Source organism: Pan troglodytes, chromosome 15 (assembly GCF_028858775.2).
Source record: "Pan troglodytes isolate AG18354 chromosome 15, NHGRI_mPanTro3-v2.0_pri, whole genome shotgun sequence".
NCBI lineage: Eukaryota > Metazoa > Chordata > Mammalia > Primates > Hominidae > Pan > Pan troglodytes.
Window position 1 is genome coordinate 30,050,155 of NC_072413.2, and position 18,392 is coordinate 30,068,546.

The following is an 18,392-nucleotide window of genomic DNA, read 5'->3' on the forward strand; positions in this document are numbered from 1 at the left end:
AGCTATATGTGCATCACAATTTAAAATGCAAAATATTTAACCTTAGAGTTCAACATGAACAAACACTGGAAACCAAAATAGTTTTTTCAGTTGTAGAGCCATATGTGTACAAGTAAGCTCCTCAAGGTGTTTGCTGATCAGTATAAAGATAGATTCAAGACTGGAAAAATACAAGGGTTTTATCTTTTCTTTTTTCTGTTTTATTTATTTTATTATTTTTTTGAAGGATTTTTCTTATTATACTTTAAGTTCTAGGGTACATGTGCACAACGTGCAGGTTTGTTACATATGTGTATACATGTGCCGTGTTGGTTAGCTGCACCCATTAACTCGTCATTTACATTAGGTATTTCTACTACTGCTATCCCTCTCCCATCCCCCGACGCCACGACAGGCCCAGGTATGTGATGTTCCCCACCCTGTGTCCAAGTATTCTCATTGTTCAGTGAGAACATGCGGTGTTTGGTTTTCTGTCCTTGTGATAGTTTGCTCTGAATGATGGTTTCCAGTTTCATCCACGTCGCTACACAGGACATGAACTCATCCTTTTTTATGGCTGCATAGTATTCCATGGTGTATATGTGCCACATTTTCTTAATCCAGTCTATCATTGATGGACATTTGGGTTGGTTCCAAGTCTTTGCTATTGTGAATAGTGCCACAATAAACATATGTGTGCATGTGTCTTTATGGCAGCATGCTTTATAATCCTTTGGGTATATACCCAGTAATGGGATGGCTGGGTCAAATGGTGTTTCTAGTTTTAGATCCTTGAGGAATTGCCACACTGTCTTCCACAATGGTTGAACTAGTTTACAGTCCCACCAACAGTGTAAAAGCATTCCTATTTCTCTACATACTCCACAGCATCTGTTGTTTCCTGACTTTTTAATGATTGCCATTCTAACTGGTGTGAGGTGGTATCTCATTGTGGTTTTGATTTGCATTTCTCTGATGACCAGTGATGATGAGCATTTTTTCATGTGTCTGTTGGCTGCATAAATGTCTTCTTTTGAGAAGTGTCTGTTCATATCCTTTGCCCACTTTTTGATGGGGTTGTTTGTTTTTTCCTTGCAAATTGGCTTACGTTCTTTGTAGATTCTGGATATTAGCCCTTTGTCAGATGGGTAGATTGCAAAAATTTTCTCCCATTCTGTAGGTTGCCTGTTCACGCTGCTGATAGTTTCTTTTGCTGTGCAGAAGCGCTTTAGTTTAATTAGATCCCATTTGTCAATTTTTCCTTTTGTTGCCATTGCTTTTGGTGTTTTAGTCATGAAGTCCTTGCCTGTGCTTATGTCCTCAATGGCATTGCCTAGGTTTTCTTCTAGGGTTTTTATGGTTTTAGGTCTAACATTTAAGTCTTTAATCCATCTTGAATTAATTTTTGTATAAGGTGTAAGGAAGGGATCCAGTTTCAGCTTTCTACATATGGCTAGCCAGTTTTCCCAGCACCATTTATTAAATAGGGAATCCTTTCCCCATTTGTTGTTTTTGTTAGGTTTGTCAAAGATCAGATGGTTATAGATGTGTGGTATTATTTCTGAGGGCTCTGTTCTGTTCCATTGGTCTATATCTCTGTTTTGGTACCAGTACCATGCTGTTTTGGTTACTGTATCCTTGTACTACAGTTTGAAGTCAGGTGGCATGATACCTCCAACTTCGTTCTTTTGGCTTAGGATTGACTTGGCAATGCGGGCTCTTTTTTGGTTTCATATGAACTTGAAAGTAGTTTTTTCCAATTCTGTGAAGAAAGTCATTGGTAGCTTGATGGGGATGGCATTGAATCTATAAATTCCCTTGGGCAGTATGGCCATTTTCACGACATTGATTCCTCCTATCCATGAGCATGGAATGTTCTTCCATTTGTTTGTATCCTCTTTTATTTCATTGAGCAGTGGTTTGTAGTTCTCCTTGAAGAGGTCCTTCACATCCCTTGTCAGTGGGATTCCTAGATATTTTATTCTCTTTGTAGCAATTGTGAATGGGATTCACTCACGATTTGGCTCTCTGTCTGTTATTTGTGTATACGAATGCTTGTGATTTTTGCACATTGATTTTGTATCCTGAGACTTTGCTGAAGTTGCTTATCAGCTTAAGGAGATTTTGGGCTGAGACGGTGGGGTTTTCTAGATATACAATCATGTCGTCTGCAAACAGGGACAACTGGACTTCCTTTTTTCCTAATTGAATACCCTTCATTTCTTTCTCTTGCTTGATTGCCCTGGCCAGAACTTCCAACACTGTTGAATAGGAGTGGCGAGAGAGGGCATCCCTGTCTTGTGCCAGTTTTCAAAGGGAATGCTTCCAGTTTTTGCCCATTCAGTATGATACTGGCTGTGGGTTTGTCATAAATAGCTCTTATTATTTTGAGATATTTTCCATCAATACCAAATTTATTGAGAGTTTTTAGCATGAAGGGCTGTTGAATTTTGTCAAAGGCCTTTTCTGCATCTATTGAGATAATGATGTGGTTTTTCTCTTTCGTTCTGTTTATGTGATGGATTACGTTTATTGATTTGCATATGTTGGACCAGCCTTGTATCCCAGGGATGAATCCAACTTGATCATGGTGGATAAGCTTTTTGATGTGCTGCTGGATTCGGTTTGCCAGTATTTTATTGAGGATTTTCGCATCGATGTTCATCAGGGATATTGGTCTAAAATTCTCTTTTTTTGTTTTGTCTCTGCCGGGTTTTGGTATCAGGATGATGCTGGCCTCATAAAATGAGTTAGGGAGGATTCCCTCTTTTTCTTCTGATGGGAATAGTTTCAGAAGGAATGGTACCAGCTCCTCTTTGTACTTCTGATAGAATTCGGCTGTGAATCTGTCTGGTCCTGGACATTTTTCGGTTGGTACGCTATTAATTATTGCCTCAATTTCAGAGCCTGTTATTCGCTATTCAGAGATTCAGCTTCTTCCTGGTTTAGTCTTAGGAGGGTGTATGTGTTCAGGAATTTATCCATTTCTTCCAGACTTTCTAGTTTATTTCTGTAGAGGTGTTTATAGTATTCTCTGATGGTAGTTTGTATTTCTATGGGATTGGTGGTGATATCACCTTTATCGTTTTTTATTGTGTCTTTTTGATTCTTCTCTCTTTTCTTCTTTATTAGTCTTGCTAGCAGTCTGTCAATTTTGTTGATCTTTTCAAAAAACCAGCTCCTGGATTCATTGATTTTTTGAAGGGTTTTTTGTGTCTCTATTTCCTTCAGTTCTGCTCTGATCTTAGTTATTTCTTGCCTTCTGCTAGTTTTTGAATGTGTTTGCTGTTGCTTCTCTAGTTCTTTTAATTGTGATGTTAGGGTGTCGATTTTAGATCTTTCCTGCTTTCTCTTGTGGGCATTTAGTTCTATAAATTTCCCTCTACACACTGCTTTAAATGTGTCCCAGAGATTCTGGTATGTTATGTCTTTGTTCTCATTGGTTTCAAAGAACATTTTTATTTCTGCCTTCATTTCGTTATGTACCCAGTAGTCATTCAGGAGCAGGTTGTTAAGTTTCCAAGTAGTTGTGCAGTTTTGAGTGAGTTTCTTAATCCTGAGTTCTAATTTGATTGCACTGTGGTCTGATAGATAGTTTGTTGTGATTTCTGTTCTTTTACATTTGCTGAGGAGAGCTTTACTTCCAACTATGTGGTCAATTTTGGAATAAGTGTGATGTGGTGCTGAGAAGAATGTATATTCTGTTGATTTGGGGTGGAGAGTTCTGTAGATGTCTATTAGGTCCGCTTGGTGCAGAGCTGAGTTCAAGTCCTGGATATCCTTGTCAACCTTATGTCTTGTTGATCTGTCTAATATTGACAGTGGGGCGTTAAAGTCTCCCATTATTATTGTGTGGGAGTCTAAGTCTCTTTTTAGGTCTCTCGGGGCTTGCTTTATGAATCTGGGTGCTCCTGTACTGGGTGCATATATATTTAGAATAGGTAGCTCTTCTTGTTTAATTCTTCCCTTTACCATTATGTAATGGCTGTCTTTGTTTCTTTTTATCTTTGTTGGTTTAAAGTCTGTTTTATCAGAGTCTAGGATTGCAACCCCTGTTGTTTTTTGCTTTCCATTTGCTTGGTAGATCTTCCTCCATCCCTTTATTTTGAGCCTATGTATGTCTCTGCATGTGAGATGGGTCTCCTGAATACAGCACACCGATGGGTCTTGACTCTTTGTCCAGTTTGCCAGTCTGTGTCTTTTAAATGGGGGCATTTAGCCCATTTACATTTAAGGTTAACATTGTGATGTGTGAATTTGATCCTGTCATTATGATGTTAGCTGATTATTTTGTCCATTAGTTGATGCAGTTTCTTCCTAGCATCAGTGGTCTTTACACTTTGGCATGTTTTTGCAGTGGCTGGTACTTGTTGTTCCTTTCCATGTTTAGTGCTTCCTTCAGGAGCTTTTGTAAGGCAGGCCTGGTGCTGACAAAATCTCTCAGCATTTGCTAGTCTGTAAAGGATTTTATTTCTCCTTCCCTTATGAAGCTTAGTTTGGCTGGATATGAAATTCTGGGTTGAAAATTCTTTTCTTTAAGAATGTTGAATATTGGCCCCCACTCTCTTCTGGCTTGTAGGGTTTCTGCCGAGAGGTCCACTGTTAGTCTGATGGGCTTCCCTTTGTGGTTAACCCAACCTTTCTCTCTGGCTGCCCTTAGCATTTTTTCCTTCATTTCAACCTTGGTGAATCTGATAATTATATGTCTTGGGGTTGCTCTTTTCAAGGAGTATATTTGTGGTGTTCTCTGTACTTCCTGAATTTGAATTTTGGCCTGCCTTGCTGGGCTGGGGAAGTTCTCCTGGATAATATCCTGAAGAGTGTTTTCCAGCTTGGTTCCATTCTCCCCATCACTTTCTAGTACACCAATTACATGTAGATTTGGTCTTTTCACATAGTCTCATATTTCTTGGAAGATTTGTTTGTTTCTTTTTACTCTTTTTTCTCTAAACTTCTCTTCTGGCTTCATTTCTTCAATTTGATCTTCAATCACTGATACCCTTTCTTCCACTTGATCGAATCGGCTACTGAAGCTTGTGCATGCATCACGTAGTTCTTGTGCCATGGTTTTCAGCTCCTTCAGGTCATTTAAGGTCTTCTCTGCACTGTTTATTCAGTTAGCCATTCGTCTAATCTTTTTCAAGGTTTTTAGCTTCCTTATGATGGGTTCAAACCTCCTCCTTTAGCTCAGAGAAGTTTGTTATTACTGACTTTCTGAAGCCTACTTCTGTCAGCTCGTCAAAGTCATTCTTTGTCCTGCTTTGTTCCGTTGCTGGTGAGGAGTTGTGATCCTTTGGAGGAGAAGGAGTGCTCTGGTTTTTAGAATTTTTACCTTTTCTGCTCTGGTTTCTCTCCATCTTTGTGGTTTTATCTACCTTTGGTCTTTGATGATGTTGACCTACAGATGGGGTTTTTTTGTGGATGTCCTTTTTGTTGATGCTGATGCTATTCCTTTCTGTTTGTTAGTTTTTCTTCTACCAGTCAGGTCCCTCAGCTGCAGGTCTGTTTGATTTTGCTAGAAGTCCACTTCAGACCCTGTTTTCCTGGGTTTCACCAGCAGAGGCTGCAGAACAGCAAATATTGCAGAACAGCAAATATTGCTCCCTGATTCTTCCTCTGGAAGCTTCGTCTCAGAGGGGCACCTGGCTGTATGAGGTGTCAGTCGGCCCCTACTGGGAGGTGTCTCCAAATTAGGCTACATGGGGGTCATGGACCCACTTGAGGAGGTGGTCTGTCTGTTCTCAGAGTTCAAACACCATGCTGGGAGAACCACTGCTCTTTTCAGAGCTGTCAGACAGGGACGTTTAAGTCTGCAGAAGTTTCTGCTGCGTTTTGTTCAGCTATGCCCTGCCTCTAGAGGTGGAGCCTACAGAGACAGGTGGGCCTCGTTGAGCTGTGGTGGGCTCCACCTAGTTCCAGCTTCTGGCTGCTTTGTTTACCTACTCAATCCTCAGCAATGGTGGACGCCCCTCCCCCAGCCAGGCTTGCCTCCTTGCAGTTGGATCTGGGACTAGCAGTGAACAAGACTCTGTGGGCGTGAGACCCACTGAGCCATGCGCGGGATATAATCTCCTGGTGTGTAGTTTGCTGAGTCCATTGGAAAAGCACAGTGTTTAGGTGGAAGTGTCCTGATTTTCCCGGTACAGTCTGTCAGGGCTTCCCTTGGCTAGGAAAGGGAAATCCCCCGACCCCTTGCACTTCCCTGGTGAGGCGATGCCCCGCCCTGCTTCCGCTTGCCCTCCTTGGCCTGCACCCACTTTCACACCAGTCCCAGTGAGATGAACCAGGTACCTCAGTTGGAAATGCAGAAATCACCCGTCTTCTGCGTCGATCACACTGCGAGCTGCAGACCGGAGCTGTTCCTATTCGGCCATCTTGCAAGGGTTTTATCTTAACTTTACTGGAGACATCAGAAGGAGGAAGCAGGGAGGAGAGAGAAGGAGAATGAAGACAGATAGACAGACAGACAGAGACAGATATGCACGACAGAGCTGTCTGATTCTGATTCCATCCTAAGCGCTTTAAAATCCATGAAGGCCTCTTTTGTCCCCAGTGGTTCCTAAGTGAACTCATTCTGGATAGCTCTTGTTAGTTCTTTTTTTTTTTTTTTTTTGAGGTGGAGTCTTGCTCTGTTGCCTAGGCTGGAGTGCAGTGTAGTGGTGTATCTCAGCTCACTGCAAGCCCTGCCTCCTGGGTTCACGCCATTCTCCTGTTTCAGCCTCCCAAGTAGCTGGGACTACAGGCACTTGCCACCACGCCTGGCTATTTTTTTTGTATTTTTAGCAGAGACGGGGTTTCACCATGTTAGCCAGGATGGTCTCGATCTCCTGACCTCATGATCTGCCTTCCTCGGCCTCCCAAAGTGCTGGGATTACAAGCGTGAGCCACCGTGCCCAGCCAGCTCTGGTTAATTCTTTATAGCGTCATTAAGATGAAGTGACTTGAAGCCCATTTAACTGTTCACTCCATTATATTGAAGAGCTAGTATTTGTCACTAAACAGCAGATATGTATCCAGATTTCTTTGGCGAACTTGTATTCTTTTTTGCTATACACACACACACACACACACACACACACATATATATATACACACATACATATATATATATATATATACACACACATACATACACACACACACACACACACATACTTTAAGTCCTGGGATACATGTGCAGAACGTGCAGGTTTGTTACATAGATATTCACGTACCATGGTGGTTTCCTGCACCCATCAACCTGTCATCTACGTTAGGTATTTCTCCTAATGCTATCTCTCCCCTGGCCCCCAACCCCTGACAGACCCTGGTGTGTGATGTTCCATTCCCTATGTCCATGTTTTCTGATTGTTCAACTCCCACTTATAAGTGAGAACATGTGGTGTTTGGTTATCTGTTCCTGTGTTAGTTTGCTGAAAATGATGATTTCCAGCTTCATCCATGTCCCTACAAAGGACATGAACTCATCCTTTTTTATGGCTGCATAGTATTCCATGGTGTATATGTGCCACTTTTTCTTATCCAGTCCATCATTGATGGGCATTTCGGTTGGTTCCAAGCCTTTGCTATTGTGAACAGTGCTGCAATAAGCATACGTGTGCATGTGTCTTTATAGTAGAATGATTTATAATCCTTTGGGTATATACCCAGCAATGGGATTGCAGGGTCAATGGTATTTCTGGTTCTAGATCCTTGAGGAATCGCCACACTGTCTTCCACAATGGTTGAACTAATTTACACTCCCACCAACAGTGTAAAAGCATTCCTATTTCTCCACAACCTCTCCAGCATCTGTTGTTTCCTGACTCTTTAATGATTGCCATTCTAACTGGCATAAGATGGTATCTCATTGTGGTTTTGATTTGCATTTCTCTGATGACCAGTGATGATGAGCATTTTTTCATGTGTCTGTTGGCTGCATAAATGTCTTCTTTTGCGAAGTGTCTGTTCATATCTTTTGCCCACTTTTTGATGTGGTTGTTTGTTTTTTTCTTGTAAATTTGTTTAAGTTCCTTGTACATTCTGGATATTAACCCATGTCAGATGGATAGATTGCAAAAATTTTCTCCCATTCTGTAGGTTGGCTGTTTACTATGATGATAATTTCTTTTGCTGTGCAGAAGCTCTTTAGTTTAACTCCATCCCATTTGTCAATATTGGCTTTTTTTTTGCCATTGCTTTTGGTGTTTTAGTCATGAAGTCTTTGCCCATGCCTATATCCTGAATGGTATTCCCTAGATTTTCTTCTAGGGTTTTCATGGTTTTAGGTCTTACACTTAAGCCTTTAATTCATCTTGAATTAATTTTTGAATAAGGTGTAAGGTAGGGGTCCAGTTTCAGTTTTCTGCATATGGCTAGCCAGTTTTCCCAACATCACTTATTAAATAGGGAATCCTTTCCCCATTGCTGGTTTTTGGCAGGTTTGTTAAAGATCAGATGGTTGTAGATGTATGGTGTTATTTCTGAGGCCTCTGTTCTGTTTCATTGCTCTATATCTCTGTTTTGGTACCAGTATCATGCTGTTTTGGTTGCTGTAGACTTGTAGTATAGTTTGAAGTCAGGTAGCGTGATGCCTCCAGCTTTGTTCTTTTCGCTTAGGATTGTCTTGGCTATATGGGCTCTTTTTTGATTCTGTATGAAACTTAACGTACCTTTTTCTAATTCTGTGAAGAAAGTCAGTGGTAGCTTGATGGGGATAGCATTGAATATATAAATTACTTTGGGCAGTATCGCCATTTTCACAATATTGATTCTTCCTATTCATGAGCATGGAATTTTTTTTTCCATTTTTTTGTGTCCTCTCTTATTTTCTTGAGCAGCGGTTTGTAGTTCTCCTTGAAGAGGTCCTTCACATCCCTTGTAAATTGGATTCCTAGGTATTTTATTCTCTTTGTAGCAATTGTGAATGGGAGTTCACTCATGGTTTGGCTCTCTGTTTGTCTGTTATTGGTGTATAGGCATGCTTGTGATTTTTGCACATTGATTTTGTATCCTGAGACTTTGCTGAAGTTGCTGATCAGCTTAAGGAGATTTTGGGCTGAGACGATGGGGTTTTCTAAATATATAATCATGTCATCTGCAAACAAAGACAATTTGAATTCCTGTCTTCCTATTTGAATACCCTTTCTTTCTTTCTCTTGCCTGATTGCCTTGGCCAGAACTTCCAATACTATTTTGAATAGGAGTGGTAAGAGAGGTCATCCTTGTCTTGTGTCATTTTTCGAAGGGAATGCTTCCAGCTTTTGCCCATTCAGTATGATACTGGCTGTCGGTTTGTGATAAATAGCTCTTATTATTTTGAGATACATTCCATCAATACTTAGTTTATTGAGCGTTTTTAGCATGAAGTGGTGTTGAATTTTATCGAAGGCCTTTTTGCATCTATTGAGATAATCATGTGGTTTTTGTCATTTGTTCTGTTTATGTGATGGATTATTTTTATTGATTTGCATATATTTAACCAGCCTTGCATGCCAGGGATGAAGCCAACTTGATAATGGTGGATAAGCTTTTTTATGTGCTGCTGGATTCGGTTTGCCAGTATTTTATTGAGGATTTTCGCATTGATGTTCATCAGTGATATGGGCCTGAAATTTTCTTTTTTTGTTTTGTCTCTGCCAGGTTTTGGTATCAGGATGATGCTGGCCTCATAAAATGAGTTAGGGAGGACTCCCTCTTTTTCAATTGTTTGGAATAATTTCAGAAGGAATGGTACAGTTCCTCTTTGTACCTCTGGTAGAATTCAGCTGTGAATCCATCTGATCCTGGCTTTTATTGGTTGGTGGGCTATTAACTACTGCCTCAGTTTCAGAACTTACTGGTCTATTCAGGGATTCAACTTTTTCCTGATTTAGTGTTTGGAGGGTGGATGTGTCTTGAAATTTATCCATTTCTCCTAGATGTTCTAGTTTATTTGCATAGAGGTGTTTATAGTATTCTCTGATGGTAGTTTGTATTTCTGTGGGATCAGTGGTGATATCCCCTTTATCATTTTTTATTGTGTCTATTTGACTCTTCTCTCTTTTCTTCTTTATTAGTCTGGTTAGAGTCTATCTATTTTGTTAATCCTTTGAAAAAATCAGCTCCTAGATTCATGGATTTTTTGAGGAGTTTTTTGTGTCTCTATCTCCTTCAGTTCTGCTCTGGTCTTAGTTATTTCTTGTCTTCTGCTAGCTTTTGAATTTGTTTCCTCTTGCTTCTCTAATTCTTTTAATTGTGATGTTAGGGTGTCGATTTTAGATCTTTCCTGCTTTCTCCTGTGGGCATTTAATGCTATAAATTTCCCTCTAAACACCACTTTAGCTGTGTCCCAGAGATTCTGGTTTGTTGTCTCTTTGTTCTCATTGGTTTTAAAGAACTTCTTTATTTCTGCCTTAATTTCATTACTTACCCAGTAATCATTCAGGAGGAGGATGTTCAGTTTCCATGTAGTTGTGTGGTTTTGAGTGAATTTCTTAATCCTGAGTTCTAATTTGATTGCACTGTGGTCTGAGAGACAGTTTGTTATGATTTCCATTCTTTTGCATTTGCTCAGGAGTGTTTTACTTCCAACTGCTAACTAGAATAACCAGTTTAGAGAAGAACATAAATGACCTGATGGAGCTGAAAAACAGCACGAGAACTTCGTGAAGCATACACAGGTTATCAGTATCCTAATTGATCAAGCAGAAGAAAGAATATCAGAGATTGAAGATCAACTTAATGAAATAAAGCATGAAGACAAAATTAGAGAAAAAAGAATGAAAAGGAATGAACAAAGCCTTCCAGAAACATGGGACTCTGTAAAAAGACCAAACCTACGTTTCATTGGTGTACCTGAAAGTGACGGTGAGAATGAAACCAAGTTGAAAAACACTCTTCAGGTTATTATCCAGGAGAATTTTCCTTCCCCTACCTAACAAGACAGGCCAACATTCAAATTCAAGAAACACAGAGAACACTGCAAAGATACCCCTTGAGCAGAGCAACCCCAAGACATATAATTATCAGATTCACCAAGGTTGAAATGAAGGAAAAAATGTTAAGGGCAGCCAGAGAGAAAGGTCGGGTTACCCACAAAGGGAAGCCCATCAGACTAACAGAAAATCTCTCTGCAGAAACCCTATAAGCCAGAAGAGAGTAGTAGCCAATACTCAACATTCTTAAAGAAAGGAATTTTCAACCCAGAATTTCATATCCAGCCAAACTAAGCTTCATAAGCAAAGCAAAAGAGAAATAAAATCCTTTATAGACAAGCATCCAGGCCTGCCTTACAAGAGCTCCTGAAGGATGCAGTAAATATGGAAAGGAAAACTGGTACCAGCCACTGCAAAAACATACCAAGTTGAAAAGACCATTGACACTATGAAGAAACTGCATCAACTAATGGGTAAAATAACCAGCTAGCATCATAATGACAGGATCAAATTCACAAATAACTGTATTAACCTTAAATGTAAGTGGGGTAAATGCCCCAATTAAAAGATGCAGACTGTCAAATTGGATAAAGAGTCAAGACCCATCAGTATGCTGTATTCAGGAGACCCATTTCATGTGCAAAGACACACATAGGCTCAAAATAAAGGGATGGAGGAATACTTACCAAGCAAATAAAAAGAAAAACAAGGAAAAAAAGCATGGGTTGCAATCCTAGTCTCTGATAAAGCAGACTTTAAGCCAACAAAGATTTAAAAAGACAAAGAAGGGCATTAGATAGTGGTAAAGGGATCAATGCAACAAGAAGAGCTAACTATCCTAAATATATATGCACCCAATAAAGGAGCACCCAGATTCATGTAGAGACCTACAAAGAGACTTAGACTCCCACACAATAATAGTGGGAGACTTTAGCACCCCACTGTCAGTATTAGACAGAACAATGTGACAGAAAATTAACAAGGGTATTCAGGACTTGAACTCAGCCTGGACCAAGCGGATATAATAGACATCTACAGAACTCTCCACCCCAAATCAACAGAATATACATTCTTCTTAGCACCACATCGCACTTACTCAAAGTTGGATTCTTAACCTTCCAAAGTTCACATGCTTTCTCTCACCAGTATCTTTGTTTTTTTCTTCTTCATCAATTAGGATGATTTAGAACACCAGTAATGTTGATATAGCATTGTTTCCACTTATTATTGTGTTTAATTCTTTTTTCCACAGTTGATATAGTTTTCTTTTTTTCTTTTTTCTTTTTTTTTTTTTTGAGTTGGAGTCTCGCACTGTCACCCAGGCTGGACTGCAGTCCACTGCGATCTCGGCTTACTGCAAGCCCCGCCTCCTGGGTTCACGCCATTCTCCTGCCTCAGCCTCCCACGTAGCTGGGACTACAGGCGCCGGCCACCACGCCCGGCTAATGTTTTGTATTTTTAGTAGAAATGGGGTTTCACCGTGTTAGCCAGGATGGTCTCGATCTCCTGACCTTGTGATCTGCCTGCCTCGGCCTCCCAAAGTGCTGGGATTACAGGCGTGAGCGGCCGTGCCCAGCCAATTGATATAATTTTCTGTAGGAAGATTTGTTTCTGAAGTGAGCAAAATAATGATTCATTTCTAAATTAATAAAACATTCTCTTTGTGACTGTAATCACTTGTATAGTCTGTTGGAAAGGAGCAAGAGATCAAAATAGTGACTCATCCAAGAATTATTTATATTTCCTGTTGGTCTGTGAGTACATTTGAGGTGAATTTACCTTTTAAATTATGTTTCTTTCTGCTGATACTAATATTGGTAGGTAATCCTTGATCTTACAGCAAAGAATATTTAAAACTCAGGAATTTTGGGGGTGACAGGAGAAAGACAGAGGAGAGCTAAAAAATACCAATGCCAGTCTACTTTATAGTTAATAGAAAATTATATTTGGTATTGTTTTTGTTAAACATCAGATGTTGAATGATTATTTTCTTTTGATGCAAGTATATTTCTAAATAAAGGAGAATCAGTAGCACTAAATATTAAGAGCAGTGTGAACATTAAAAACAGTTAATTTTTTAAGTCTTATTTGACTTTATATTGGTGTGCTCATAATTGTAAGGTATGGAATTATTTCTCCAGCTATAACCCTGAGCAGGTTTTGTTGCACATGTCTAGTAGGCTCCAGCACTGAAGTTCTCAATCAAGCAAGAGAATTAGATACAATGTATGCCCTGGGGACTAGAATGCATAGTTGAGTTGTTCCACACTGGTATAATTATGATCAGTCTAACATCTGGAATCATCAGTTTTAAATGTTTAACTACTCTGAACTCTGACCCAAATCCACATATGCAGTCATAAATAGATTTTCGTCTTAATAGGAGAATTGACAATTAATATTCTAAATAATTATTTTGTAAAATGTTTACGTATTTGCCAGAATCTGCCAGACAATCAACCTTTTATAGTAAATCTCAGCTGATAGGAAGCCTTTTAAAAGGATTATAAGTTGTGAATTAGCATTTAAACAATATTTTTAATCGTTTAGACTTAGACATTTACTTTAGAAAATGGACAGAGAATTCTTGGCCAGGCGTGGTGGCTCACACCTGTTATCCCAGCACTTTAGGAGGCTGAGGCGGGCGGATCACGAGGTCAGGAGATCGAGACCATCCTGGCAAACACGGTGAAACCCCGTCTCTACTAAAAAAAAATACAAAAAATTACCTGGGCATGGTGGCGGGTGCCTGTAGTCCCAGCTACTCAGGAGGCTGAGGCAGGAGAATGGCATGAACCCAGGAGGCGGAGCTTGCAGTGAGCCGAGATCGTGCCACTACACTCCAGCCTGAGCAACAGAGCAAGACTCCGTCTCAAAAAAAAAAAAAGAAAAAAGAAAAAAATATTGATAGAGAATTCTTGATGGGCTTCTTGAGATAGGCATTTTTCCCTTAGAAAATAATTCAATTTATTGCAAACTAAACTTTATTTTTTGCTGCTGTTCACATTTCCTTACAGTCAGTAGAGAGAGCACAAGTTTTCTATCAGTCCCTTCATCACAAACTGAAGTGATATCATTAATGATGGTATAAAGGGAGAAAACTCTAGACTAATTCATATTGGCTCATGTTTCTGGGAAAAATTTAAATTTAACAGGTAGAAAGCCAAGAATTATAAAGATGAAATGTAATATCAGGTTTCAGAGACCATCTGTTAAGTTGAATGATACAGTAACAAGAATAAATTGACATAATTCCTTTAAAATTTAAAAATCTGGGGCCGTGTGCAGTGGTGCACGCCTGTAATCCCAGCACATTGGGAGGCAGAGACAGGTGGATCACCTGAGGTCAGGAGTTAGAGGCCAGCCTGACAAATAAGGTGAAACCCCATCTCGGCCAAAAATACAAAAATTAGCTGGGCATGGTGGTGGGCGCCTGTAATCCCAGCTACTCAGGAGGCTGAGGCAAGAGAATTGCTTGAATCCGGGAGGTGGAGGTTGCAGTGAGACGAGATCGTGCCATTGCACTCCAGCCTGGGCAACAGAGCAAGACTCCGTCTCAAAAAAAAAAAAAAAAGCCCGGCGCATTGTCTGGCACCTGTAACCCCAGCACTTTGGGAGGCTGAGGTGGGTGGATCACCTGAGGTCAGGGGTTCGAGACGAGCCTGACCAACATGGAGAAACCCCATCTCTACTAAATAAATACAAAAATTAGCTGGGCATGGTGGCACATGCCTGTAATCCCAGCTACTCTGGAGGCTGAGACAGAAGAATTGCTTGAACCCTGGAGGCGGAGGTTGCAGTGAGCTGAGATTATGCCATTGCACTCCAGCCTGGGCAACAAGAGTGAAACTCCATCTCAAAAATAAATAAATAAATGAAATTTAAAAATCTGGGCTATCAAAGCAAAAATGGACAAATGAGATCACATCACGTTAAAAAGCTTCTGCACATTAAAGGAACCATCAAACTGAAGAAACGACCCGGAAATGGGAGAAAATATTTGCAAACTACGCAACTGACAAAGGATTTATAACCAGAATATATAAGGAGCTGCAACAACTCAATAGGAAAAAATCTAACAATCCCGTTTAAAAATTGGCAAAAGATCTGAATAGACATTTGTGAAAAGAAGTCATACAGTGGCAAACAGACATATGAAAAGGTGCTCAGAATCATTGATAATCAGAGAAATTCAAATCAAAACTACAAAGAGATATCATCTCACCCCAGTTAAAATGGCTTATGTCCAAAGTCAGGCAATAACAAATGCTGACAAGGATGTGAGGAAAAGGGGACCCTTGTCACTGTTGGTAGGAATGTAAATTAGTACAACCACTATCGAGAACAGTTTCGAGGTTCCTCAAAAAACTAAAAATAGAGCTACCATATGATTGAGCAGTCCTATTGCTGGGTATACACCCAAAAGAAAGGAAATCAGTATATCAAAGAGATATCTGTACTCCCATGTTTATTGCAGCAGTGTTCACAATAGCCAAGATTTGAAAGCAACCTAAGTGTCCATCAACAGATGAATGGTTAAAGAAAATGTGTTATTTATACACAATGGAGTACCATTTAGCTATAAAAAGAATGAGATCCTGTCATTTGCAACAACGTGGATGGAACTGGATGCCATTATGTTAAGTGAAATAAGCCTGGCCAGAAAGACAAACATTGCATGTTCTCACTTATTTGTGGGATCTGAAATTAAAACAATCGAACTTATGGACAGAGAGAGTAGAGGATAGTTATTCGAGGTGGGGAAGGGTAATGGGGTCGGGAGGAGATGGCAGTGGCTAATGGGTACAAAAAAAATAGTTAGAAAGAATGAATAAGACCTAGTATTTGACAGCACAACAGGGTGACTATAGTCAATAGTAACTTAATTGTACATTTTAAAATATCGAAAAGTTTAATTGTATTGGTTATAACACAAAAGATGAATGCTTGAGGGAATGGATACCCCATTTTACATGATGTGGTTATTACACATTGCATGCCTGTATCAAAACATCTCATGGACCCCTTAAATATATATAACTACTATGTACTCACAAAAATTGAAATAAAATTTAAAATAAAAATCTAGGTTATGCTAGATTAAGGACTAAATTTAATTTACTGGAGATTATGTTGTTTATGCATTATTTTCTTATAAAATTTGAAGTTCACTTTAGGGCTATCTGAAATGATTACTTACATGATATACGAAACTTATATACTATACTAAACTTTGATGTACTATACAGCAAAAGAGGTAGTGATTTATGTGTGAGCCAGTTACGTTTCTGTCTTCTTCAACAAGGATTAGAAATTTTTTTTCAGGGCAAAACCCAGAGGCTGATTGTATTGTGATTAAGGACTTAATCATTAATTAAGAACATATATTTCAGCAAAATACCCCATATATTTCCACAAATAGTAGACAAAAAAAATTTTACACCAAAAAAAACTTCTATAAATATAGTTCCATGAAATGTTTACATGCTTCGTGAGCATTTGACAGGACATGGAAGATGATCATTGTCCTTGTCAAATGTTGTTATTAATTTGTTCGAATGGTGCTATTCAGACTATTCTGCAAAGAAACCCAAATGGCATAGATGCTTATTTGTGCTACTGTGGTAGGGTTAATTAAGCACAGAGAAAACCAAGCCAGTTTCATATCCCTCTCTAGTATCTTATAGCTATTAAAATAATGTCCCTGAACATTTTAATAAAACTTTTATTTTTTTAATGTAACAGCTGTTTAAGTTAAATAGGGCCTATGGAAATAGATTCATTTTATAAAGGAGTTAATTGAGATATATTGAGACTTAGTTATTCAAGGTTATATATTATATTAAGACTGTCATCAAAACCAGAATCTGGAGCTCTTGACTCCTAGTTCAAGGAGTTGCCAACTTAAAGTTTATGCTGAAGTAATCTAGGGGAGATGATTCTGAAAATATAAGAACATTGTTTAAATTGCTGATCTTTTGCTAAGTGCCTGTTTTGTGCAAAATATTATGTCATTACTTTTGTTTGATAAAAAGATGAAAAAAATCATAATGTCCTTGAAGCTATATTGTGTAATGGTGATACAAATAGTAGACAAAAAGTGTTTAAAACAGTAACATGTTTATATCATATGAAAGCTAAGAATACTTTTTAGAGCCAATGCAGTAGAGAACACCCTACATACTAATATATAGTGAAGGAGAAGATTTGGAGGAAATAGCCAAGGAGATTCCTCTGCTTATGTAGGAAGAGAATAGCTCTGAGATTGAGGGCTAATACCCCTTAAATAAGATTACTAGGGCAGTCAAGTTGAGCAGAGGTCGTTCTAAAAGCTATTTATAGTTAAGATGTAATGCTAAATAGTGTAATCATAGAGATAGCTGAGTCCTTGGAAACTATCTAGTGCAGGCATTAGTTTTTCAGTTAAAGAAACTGAGACTCAGAGTGATTCTTAGTTATTTGTTTGAAGTTAGTTATACAGCTGGATACAGCCAGAGCTAGAATTTGATCCTTTCCAAATGACTGGATATGAAAAAAACTAGGAAACAGATTAATAACAGAATCTGGAAGGTGGCAAATTCTGGAAATGTATTGGAGGTGTAGAGTGTAATTTTTGCCGAGATATGATTTCCATCAGTCTTTGCAAGAGGGGAAGAGAAGTGTTAATTTTTGGTTTCTTGGGCAAAGTAAATCAAAATAGAAGGCTGTAGGGATCCATGGAACAGTTTGAAAAGTAGGATGAGCTGCCTGATAGCCTTTAGGAAAATGACCTTCCCAGCAACATCTAAGGCATTTTATTAATAACAATAATATATGTAATAATGATATTAACAGTGACAGCTATCATTTATTGAATGTTAGGCATCATGTCAAGTGTCTGTGTGTACTAGTTTATTTAATTATTTTAATCCTGTGACCTAAGTATTTCCATGCTATTTGTAGATGAAGAAACAAAAACTCTGATAGGTTAAGTCATTATCTAGTCATACAGGTAGTCAGCTATAGAATCAAATTTTGAATCCTGATCTCTTTGAATTCTAAAAATAGTGTATCTCAAACTTGAGTAATGAATAGGCCCTCCTTCTAAAGGAAAGATAATCTTCCCGCACCCCATACTGACTTATTTTTATTATAAGATTACTTAACTAGGTGTAAACACAAATTTCTTAAGTTTATAGCTCATATTGTATAGTTTAAAAATTAAATTAAATACAAGCAAAACTTACAAAATCAGTAAAATTCAAATTTATGACGTTAATTTAATGTAAAATATTTTTTTCCTGAAATGAAGATGCTGATTGCAAGATGAATTTACAGCTAACTACTACTGTATAGGTTCTTTTGAGTTTGGCATGCCCATACTGCCATGTGCTTTGTAATAACTTAGTTCTCCTACCACTTTTCTCTATTTGAACTTCTTCAAAATATCCCTTCAGGCAATACTGTCTAGTATCATTTGACCTTCACTTGGTGTAATCAGTTATTTATTGTTAATCTTGCCTCTGTTTTCATTAGTTG

The 18,392-nt window shown here is 38.7% G+C and overlaps 1 protein-coding gene across 13 annotated transcripts in view; it reads left to right on the plus strand.

The window, feature by feature from the left end:
• NUBPL (NUBP iron-sulfur cluster assembly factor, mitochondrial) overlaps positions 1 to 18,392 on the plus strand; it is a 290,038-nt gene that overhangs the window by 235,319 nt on the left and 36,327 nt on the right. The gene's annotated exons all lie outside the window — the stretch shown is intronic.